Source organism: Cornus florida, unplaced genomic scaffold, assembly GCF_030987335.1.
Source record: "Cornus florida cultivar Cherokee Brave unplaced genomic scaffold, ASM3098733v1 CherokeeBrave_3.0.0_Hap2_Chr08, whole genome shotgun sequence".
Lineage (NCBI taxonomy): Eukaryota > Viridiplantae > Streptophyta > Magnoliopsida > Cornales > Cornaceae > Cornus > Cornus florida.
The window spans coordinates 92,805,659-92,816,395 of NW_026775578.1; the positions used below are offsets into that span (position 1 = coordinate 92,805,659).

At 38.6% G+C, this 10,737-nt stretch overlaps 1 pseudogene; it reads right to left on the minus strand.

Moving 5' to 3' along the window:
- Window positions 1–1,565: 1,565 nt before the first annotated feature.
- Window positions 1,566–1,664, minus strand: LOC132272165 (small nucleolar RNA R71; annotated as a pseudogene).
- Between the last annotated feature and the right edge of the window lie 9,073 nt (window positions 1,665–10,737).

Sequence of the window (10,737 nt, forward strand, 5' to 3'; positions counted from 1 at the left end):
AATGCATTGCTTGGTGGTGATCTCTAAACTCCAAGACTCTTCTCTCTCTTATTTGCTCTTAGTTGCATTCTTTTGTTATTACTTAGTTTAATTTAGTTGCTCTCTAGTCTAATCAACCAACCAACCAATTGTTTGATCACTCGACCTACTAGCCCTAATAGTGATTCCACAACCTTGTTTGACCCTCACAATCCCTTGGGACGATCCTTACTCACCTTAGCTATATTTATAGTGAAAGGTAGTAGTGGCTTCTATAAATGTAAAACTTGGCCCTCGCCTTAATACACACTCTCTAAGCTTGTGGTAGGACGACAACCACAACCACCAAGTTTTTGGCGCCGTTATCGGGGATTGATTTGATTTGGCAACGTCGGAATTGTGGAATCAATTAGGATTAGTACTCTTTTGATCGTGTCTTTACTTTATTTTTATTTTTCTTTTTGGTTACTTATTGTGTTGTTCTTACTTGACTAGGTGCATTGTTGGAGAGAAAGCAAGTAAAGGAGCATTCAAACAAAACAAAGAAAGTAAAAAGCTAAAAATTTGCTAAGTTAAGTTTTAAATTTGGAGTTAAAGTGCTAAAGGACCTTTGTAAGACTTTCTTTACTCAATCCCTTATTTAATCGTCGGCCCGTGTGGAGGCTTGTTTTTAATTTCTTAGATAAATTGTGAGCCCGTATGGAGGCATTCTTATTTGTTCTTTGCATCATTGTTGTTAAAGTATAGGAGTATGGGTTAAGTGTTTGTGGAGGAAGTTTCATTGAAATTGTTGTGAAGTTGAAGTGTTTGTTCATTCATTGTGTTTATGTGTTTTCACCTTATGCATGCATGTTCGTAGATCGCTAAGACCAACTCTTGTCCCTCTTGATTTGCATCTTGAATTCGTAGTTAGAAATCGTAGGGGAAGAGGAAGTTCTAGTTCTACCTGATTCATTACATCAATGGAAGGCCATAATGAAGAGAATGTAGAGGACCTTGGTCACATAGACCAGCAAGGTATCCTTCATCCAAATGCGCATCATGAGAACATACAAGTACCATTAGGCATGCCTAGGCTATACATTCACCAACCACCACAACAACAAGGCCAAGCTCCATATGGAATGCCAAGGCCAATGTATGCTCCACAACCTCCCATCATTAATCAAGGAATTCAAAACCAAGGTGTTCATGTTACACCTCAAGTAGCTAATCCACCTTTTGCTTTAAGGGACCATTATGTGCCTAATGAATATAATGCACCTACATGCATCCAATTGCCTCCATTTAGAGCACATCATTATAAAATTAAGCCACAAACCATTCAAATGCTTCTTAACTATCATGGACTTCCAAGTGAAGAACCTTACAAGCATTTGGATGAGTTTCTTGAAGTATGTTCCACCGTAAAATATACGGGGCATGCCGGAAGAGGTCTTAAGACTCAAACTTTTTCCATTCACCTTAAAAGACAAGGCAAAGTATTGGTTTAACAATCTTAGGCCTTTTTCAATCACTTCTTGGGCAAAAATAGAACAAGAGTTCTTGAAGAAGTACTATCCTGTTTCAAAAACCAATGCTATGAGAACCTCAATTCGAGAATTTTCACATGGGGATGGAGAAACGTTTCATGAGGCATAGGAACGCTTCAATGAGTTACTTAGGAAGTGTCCACATCATGACATGCCCAAATGGCAATTAGTTTAATATTTCTTTGAGAGCTTATCGGACAATTATAAGGGTATGGTTGATGCTTCTATGGGTGGCTCATACATTGATAGGCATGAGGATGACGTGTGGTGTCTTTATGAGAGCATGAGTGAAAATTCTTTACATAGAACATTATCATCCAAGAATGGTAGAAATTCATAAGGTAGGAAGAGTGTTGGCTTACATCAAGTCGACCATTTAAATGAAATACCCGCCAAAATGAAGTCTTTATCTCAAAGGTTTGATCAATTTTTTATTAACCAAAACTCAGCGAACCAAGTATCTTCCTTCCCTAACCATTCTCATCGTGCATCAAATGAAACATGTATGACTTGTTCTAGTGTTCTTCATTCTACTTCTCATTGTCCTCACGGACAAGTGCAAAATGAACCTAATGAATAAGTCAATGCAGCTTTTGTGAACCAAGGGAACAATCCTTATGGTACTCACTATAATCCAAGTTGGAGGAATCATCCGAATTTCTCTTGGAAAAACCAAGGAGAGGGCTTAAACCCTTCCCAAGGCGGTTTTCAAGGGAAGTACATTCCACCTCCACTTCAAAACCAAGGATCCCAAGGTTATAGACCTTATCAATCACAAGGGAATCAATTTGCTAATTCTCATTTTCCCAACTAATCTTATTCCCAAGGAAATACGAGAAGTCCCGCCTTTGAAGAAAAAGTTTTAAATGCTTTGGGCACTTTAAAGGCTAACACACAATTGCTCCATTCTCACTCTCAATCTATTATGAAGTTAGAAACCCAAGTAGGGCAAATAGCAAGCACTCTTAATGCAAGAGATAAGGGAAAGATGCCTATTAATGTCCCACCTAAGCAACAATGTGTTGTGGAAACCCAGTCCTCATCGGAAGGCTACACCATTGAACATGTTAATGCGGTGACTACCTTGCGGAGTGGTAGGGTTGTGGACAATCAAGTAAAAGTGTCCAATGAAGAGAGTGAACCGGTGCAACCTCAAGTTGTCACCCGTCTCGTTTCACATCCCATTCCTCCTTCATTGCATATACATGATCTTATGAATGAGAAAATTTTGAAATGTGATTTGAAGAATGATTTTGAAAATGATTTGAAGAAAGATTTGCAAAAAAATGAATTTGAAAAGGTTTTGTTGAAAAATGATTTGAAACAAAATGATTTAAGAACTTCTTGTGTTTAAGAGACTTCAAAGAAAAATTCTGAAAAAGTGTTTGAACCAAAAGTTCCATTTCCGGATGCCTTAAAAGGATCCATTTCAAAAGACAAGCAAAAGGCAAAAACCAATGAAATCATGGAAATGTTTAGGCAAGTAAAAGTCAATCTTCCACTTCTGGATGCATCAAACAAATTCCGGCTTATGCCAAATTCTTGAAAGACTTGTGCACCCAAAAGTGGAAGAACAAGAACCAAGCACCAAGAAAAATGGTTTTGACCGAGCAAGTAAGCTCAATTTTGCAACATAACACTTTGCCAAAGTTTAAGGACCCCGGTTCACCTACTACTTCATGCATCATTGGTGATCATATCATTAATTGGGCGCTTCTTGACTTAGGAGCAAGTATTAACCTTCTTCCATACTCGGTTTATGTCAAATTGGGCCTAGGTGAATTAAAACCGACATCGGTAGTTTTGCAACTTGCCAACCGATCTATCTAGAAGCCTGGGGGTGTCATTGACGATGTTTTCATTAAAATTGATAAATTCTTCTTCCCGGTTGATTTAGTTGTCATAGACACGGAACTGGTCCCCAATCCTAAAAGCCAAATTCCCGTTATCCTTGGCCGTCCTTTCTTGGCAACCGCTAATGCCAACATCAATTGTAGGACGGGGATAATGAAGATATCATTTAGCCACATGAAGGTGAAGTTGAATATCTTCAATCCCACACCCAATTCATTTGACAAATATGAAGGAGAGGTTAATGTTGTAGATAAATGTCATGATCTTCAATGTCAAGGAAGCGAGCTTTTGTGTAAAACCAAAACTTCAAAGGGATCATCTTCAACCTTGCATTCTCAAAGTGTTGTTTCAAATTCTTGCTTTGAAAGGGCATGTAAGCCCAAAGGTTGTGATTGCATAAACAAAGGATCAAAAGTTTCTTTTGAGCTTAATCCAACAAGTTCTTCAAAGAACCATTTGTTGGGTGAAGTTCAAAGCATCTATCACCCCAACAAGGAGGGGATGCATTATAAGATCTTTGATTTGGGCTAAAAGAGCCCAATGTCTAGCTAGAGACGTTAAAGACTAGCAAAAATATTTCGTAGGATGTCAAAACCCTATTCCTCCCTCATTTCTATCTTAAATTTCATTTCTTGTGAAGTCTATATACTTGTTTTTGGTTCATATGCATTGATAGGAACTGTGATTAGGATTGTATGAATTTTTGTGTTGTGATTGAGCATTTTGTATAAGTTCGATCAATCTTAAACGATCATCAATTGAACGAACTTCCACCTGCATCCAACACTTAGAAAAGTTTTCCACCTGCATCCAACACTTAGAAAAATTTTCGACCTGCATCTACCTGCATCCAAATCACCTCTTTGTCCCATCGTTCGAACTAATTCTCAGATCGATCAGAAGACCTTAGATCTATCCAACTTCAAAGTTTGATCGATCTTGTGCTCCAACACTTAGAAAATTTTGAGCCTGCATCAACCTACATATTTCAGCTCTCTGACTCATCGATCGAAAACATTTCAAGATCGATCTGAAGTTCTTCGATCGATTGAATATTCAAGTTCGATCAATCTCAAGTTCTAACACTTAGCCAATTTTCTGAGCCATAAACCTGCATATTCTTACTCTCTGTCTGATCGATAGAACTCTTGTTTTGATCGACTCAGTTCTTCATTTCATTATTTTGACTTTATTTTGACTTTTCGAATTTCAAAAATCCAAAAATATTTTCATTTTCATTTTATTTTATTTTATTTTCATTTCATTTCATTTTATTTTATTTTTCAAAAATATTTCAAAAATACAAAAATATTTTAGTTTATTTAGTTTTTAATTATTATTGTTTATTCAATTAAAAAAAAAAAAAGAAGAAGACAAAAGACAAAGTTTGATCGATCTCAGTTGAGGTTCGATCGATCAAACTCTGTCGGGGATGTTTTTAAAATAGAAACCGAGAGTTGTGAGATCGATCCAACTCTCTTAAACTCTAACCCCTCTTCTCTCTTTCGTCATCGCCACTGTGCACTCTCCATCTTCCTCATCTCCGGTGACACCTCCGACGACATCAAGCTCACCTCGAATCTCACTCCCTCTTCATCTCCACTTCTCTCTTCGGTTGAGGTAAGATCCGAGGCTTCATTTAGGTTTTGAAGCTTAGATTTTATACATAGATGCTTTACATGTTCAATCCATGCCATTTTCATGATAAATCTGCCATTGATGAGCTTCGAAACACTGAGTTTATATATGTATATATGTGTATATGCTTTGTATATATTTATGTATTTAGATTCAATTTTGGGAGTATGGGCCTTATTTGGGTGATGGTAATTGATGATTTGTTGTGTTGATGGGCCCACGACCTTGTTCGTGTGGCCCCCGTGCTTCCAAAGTCATAGATCTGTGACCTTTGAGTTTTCACCTTCGCACAGTTCGATCGATCGAACTTGTATCTCAGATCGATCGAACTACACAGATCTTATACACACACTTTATTCATCATGCCTTATGTTCATGCTATCTTATATATGCCCAATGCTTGTGATATTCCACATTGGATGTATTTCATAGTTACATTATTTAGCATGTTTTATATCTTGTCACTTGCATAGATACATGTCATATATGTTTTGTCTATCTTATTTGACATGCATGTTTCTATTTTGTGCTTTCAATTCTTAATTCTGGCACTAACTCACCTTGCAAGTTTTTAAATTATTTTTCAGGCTATGACTAAGCGCAAGACTGTTGCCAAGAGGCAACACGGGCCTCAGAGACATATCAGACCATGGATAGAGGAGCCAGCAGAGCCCTCTCATGCACAGGAGGAGCCAGTACAGCCTACTCCACCTCAGTCACTTGCTTATGAGGCTGAGGATGATCATATTCCATCCACTTCTGCAGCTCAGCCTGCATTTATACCATCACCATCTCCATCACATACTGGAGGTGAGCATTCACCTGTACCATCTCCACCACGCCAGCCAGCTCAGCCAGCTCAGGAGCGTGATAGGCCCGTGCCTAGATATACGCATATGGCAGTAGACCATGAGTCGGTGTTCGACACAAACCTTTTCTCCAGATTGGTGTTGACTCGATTAGCTTACCATGACATTATTCAGAGGGGCCTTGCTGCTATTCTTGCCCCAGTTATAGAGCTAGTCTACCCACGGCTGGTACGGTTGTTCTTCCAGAACCTCCGACCATCCCCGTGTACAACAGCAGAGCTAGTCACTACCATAGATGGCCATCAGATCACTATCACTGTGGACTCGCTAGCCAGATCATGCCATTGTCCACACCGATGCCCTCCAAAGCTACATGAGCTATATCCAAGGCTATACAGGCCTTCTTATGGCAGTATTTCTTACAAGTCACCATACCGATGGCGAGACTTTCACCACCAGCACATTCCTTCCAGATGACCTATGGTTTTTCGATTCTGTTCTCTTTCGGAATATATATATGGCCGGGCACAAGATCTAGCGGAGAGGAGACTATTTGATAGCCCTCTACACATTCTACACAGGCCACTGGGTATCTATTCCCGCGCTCATCTGGAGCGTGATGAGGAAGCTATTTGACGAGTATATCAGTAGGGAGAAGCCTAGACGGGCTAAGTCTCTACCTTTTGGCCACCTCATCACCCAGATTCTGATTGACCAACGCTACCCTATTCATCCTCGGGAGAGCCCTGAGAGAGTTTCCCGTCACTTCTTGAAGAAAGACTGGGACAAGAGCTACAATGCTATCATTACTAGACTGCAGGACCACGCAGTAGTGGCTGCAGAGGAGCTAGAGGCTGAAGAGGCAGAGGTAGTAGCTGAGGCAGTAGCAGCAGATCCCGGAGTGGACAATGTACCAGTCGGTCCAGTTGCTGAGAATATAAATATTGATTTGGAGCGACCTGCAGATGACCCAAAGCAGCACTCTCCAGCTAGGTCGCCCATTCACGAGCAGGAGCAGACTCAGGATTTTCATTCTTCTGACTCTTCTATACCTGAGGCTCCAGATCAGACCCCCGGCTTTAGAGTACGCCTACAGACTCTTGAGGATGCTGTTGTTGCTATACGAGCTGATCTTACAGCCCATAGAGCTGATTTTGCTACCTTCCGTACGGATGTCGCGACTATGTTCAGAGATCTATCTAGAGATATCTGCGGAGCCCGACCTGCCCGTCCTGCCTCATCTTCATGAGATTCTAGTTTCTTCTATCTTTTCATGATCTTTCTCTACTTTTGATACTTTACTTTTGTCACTGTATAATACTATTATTTTTACAGTCGGTCTGTCGGCTTAGATCTTTTAATGTTCCAGTACTTTATTTTCTATTTATGCATGCTTTTATTATGGATGTCATATATTATATTCTCATAACTGTATGTTTGACTCCATCAGGTGCATCACAGTGACTTCAGTGAGAGAGTGCTAACCGATTTTCAGGACCACCCTTATACCTCTCTCATCTCTTTATCTGTTTATCACATTTACACTTGCATGTCCATTGTGCACTAATTATCCCATTTTGTTATCTGATGAGTTTATCCAAGTGCTATCTTTTCAGGACCACAGTTAATCGCAAGTTTAGGAGGGCCATGCCACCCACTTTGGATACTTCAGTCCTGATCATTCTTGCTTAGTTGCATTGGTATACTCTTTCCTTTGTTCTCTTTGCACATTGAGGACATTGTGCCATTTAAGTTTGGGGGAATGGTGTTTTGCAATGTTAGTTTTAAATTCAAAATTTTGAGCATGACTTGTGTATTTGAGGGATATTTCTATGATTGGTCCATATCTAGCTATGATTTTGATCTTTTGAGGACTATATTGCTTAAAATTTAAAAATTGCTTGACTTGAGAGTCCAATACTCCTTGTATGCCTTATAGATGCCATTTAGGAGTAAATTTTTTTGAAAGATTGATATCTTGCTTGCACTTGTGTTCCACATCATCTTAATTTTGTGATTGTTATGAGATTCACTCTAGTATTCTACATTAGCACAGGTGCACACTAGCACTCATTTGTGGGGTACATGCTTTGTTGATTATTGAATTGGTTATATCCAAATTGAGCTAGTAGTGCATTGAAAGCTTTCATTCTTGATAAAGGTGGATAACAACCCCTTTTCACTAAGTAGCCAGGATTCTAGCCTCATTAAGCACTGAATTTCTCGCGCCGAAAGGTGGAGGGCCCAAACTCTAGGTTCATAATTGATTGTTCAAAAAAAAAAAAAAAAAAGTTGCAAAAGCAATAAAAAAAAATGAGGACTTCTCCCAAAAGGTGAGAAGTTGGAAATGATTAGATGGAGGTTGTCTTGATTTGTAGCCTAGTTGATTTGAGCTTGTAAGTCCGTAGGGGTATTTGAATGCCTAATGCGCTAAAGCCATTTGGTTTAGGAGTCATTAACCTAACGCTCGACCTCATGAATCACTAGAAAGCTTAATAGATCAACATATTGCACCATGCTTTCATCTTTGAACCTTAAAAATAAATAAATAAATCGAGTGAAAAGAATAAGCGCACCTAGAATAATAAAGCTTTAATAAAAGGTCCACTTTTTGTCTTGATGATCAGTACTAGATTTGTGTGCTAGTTTGAGGGTAAGGATGTGATCATTTCTCTAGTTGGCTAAAATAGCAACACATTTGATGCCGGTCCACTCAAAAAGGATTCTAGAGTTGTTTTGATTTGCATGATCATTTTCTTGATGTGTGGAGGAGCATACTTGCTTGCTTGATGTTGAGATTTTGGGAGATTGCTTGGAAATGTCTGAAAAATTGCATACTTGAGGTAGTTTTCTCCCAATGCTTGTTTGCAATATTGGTACCTCTTTTGAAAGAATGAGCTTAATGTTTGTGGGTATCATTTTTAGAAACCCTCACGAGACTTCACTCGTCCACTAGGGGTAACCTAGGGGTTTAAAAGGCTTGTTGCATATGCTAAATACAATCGTGTTCCCTACAAAAGTGGCATAATCCATTTATTGTTTTCTAGATTCATACTTGTATAGTTGTTCATTTCATTCCTTTACTTTCTATTTCATTGCTAGGGACTAGCAATATTTAAGTTTGGGGGTGTAATGAGCGCTGAAAAGTGCATACTTAAACCCCTTAAGCTTAGGCATTCTAGTACCTTTATCTATCTTACTTTACCGTTTTAGATTAATTTCGTATTATTTCCATTTTCAGGCACTTATCCCGAAAATAAGCTAACTCGGCCAAATAAGAGCTTAATTGAAGCAATTCTAGGATGAATCAAAGAAAGGAGCCAAGTGGAAGCAAAAGGAAGAAAAAGGTGGAAATCAACATCTTCGATCGATCTCAGATCAAAGTTCGATCAATCCAACATGATCGATCTCAGCACTTAAAGATGGATTAGAGCCATGATGACATTTTCAGAGATCTCAAAAGTTCGATCAATCCAACACCATTCTTCAATCAATCGAACTGTTTTGTCTTTATCCAAATGATTGATCTTATCTAGTTGTACCACCCTACCAACCACTTTTGTCCTTTTCCCAAAAATATCTTCAAAATATCTCAGATTTGTCTTTATCCAAAAAGTGCTACCATTGAAGATCGATCCAGTCTAATTTCAATAGATCTCAGCCAAGTTCGATCGATCCAAGTCCAAGGTTCGATCGATCGAACTTCCTCCAGTGCGAAAAAGTTAAATTTCCAGCTCATTGAAAGTTGTCCTTTATCCAATCATTGGTGAATATTGTGTGCACAACCCCAGTTCATTTTGGGTGTCATTTGACCTACTTATATAAGGATAAGGATTGCTTTTTACAAGGGGGAGCCAATATCATATCATATCATCTCTTGGAGAGCAAGCTTAGAGGAGGAGGAGGCTAGAGACACAAAGGGAGGAGTTCTTCATCAACAAGGAGCAGATTTCTTCCATGGAGTTAGCCCTTGAGGGTTGGAGTAACATCACCATGAGTGGCTAGACATCCTCTTGGGGCTAGAGTTAGCCCCAAGCATGCTTTCTATATCTTAAATTTATGTATTATTGAGCGATTAGTGTTGTAATTAATGTTTTGACACTTGAATATATATAGATCTTAATTGTTCAATGATTTATGTAGTTAAATGCTTTCAATTGATCATTTCATTCTATCAATATGTCTATGTATGTTAGAATAGATGTTCATGTGCTGGTCTCTAGATTTTGTGTTATTGATGCATGTCTATGTGTATTGATGCTATAGATTTAGAGATTGTCAAAACATAGTGCTTAATGGAATGCTCTTGTGATTTTCTTGATGGTTCATACTTATTCCTTGATGAATTGTGCCTCTCCCTTAGTTTATTTTCATGTTAGTAGTGTAGATGTAGTGTAGTTGTAGTGTAGTGTTAAATGGGAGGACAATCCATGCTTGTTGTTTGATGATCCATGCTTTTGAATGCAAGTAGCATATGTCTCTAACCTTGTGTTGTATTTGGATTGTGAGCTTAATGAAAGGATTAATGACTTGTTTTGATCTATTGTGTCTTTCATATGTTGTTTGGACAATATATGCTTCATTGCTTAGATATATTGTGCCTTTCACATGATGTTTAGACAATACATGCTTAACTAGTCATCCTTGTTTGTTGAATCAACCAAACACACACGCACACCAATATTGCAACACACCATTTTCCCTCATTAGTCACTTGTCAATGGTATAGAAATGCATTACTTGGTGGTGATCTCTAAACTCCAAGACTCTTCTCTCTCTTATTTGCTCTTAGTTGCATTCTTTTGTTATCACTTAGTTTAATTTAGTTGCTCTCTAGTCTAATCAACTAACCAACCAACTAATTGTTTGATCACTCGACCTAGTAGCCCTGATAGCGATTCCACAACCTTGTTCGACCCTCACAA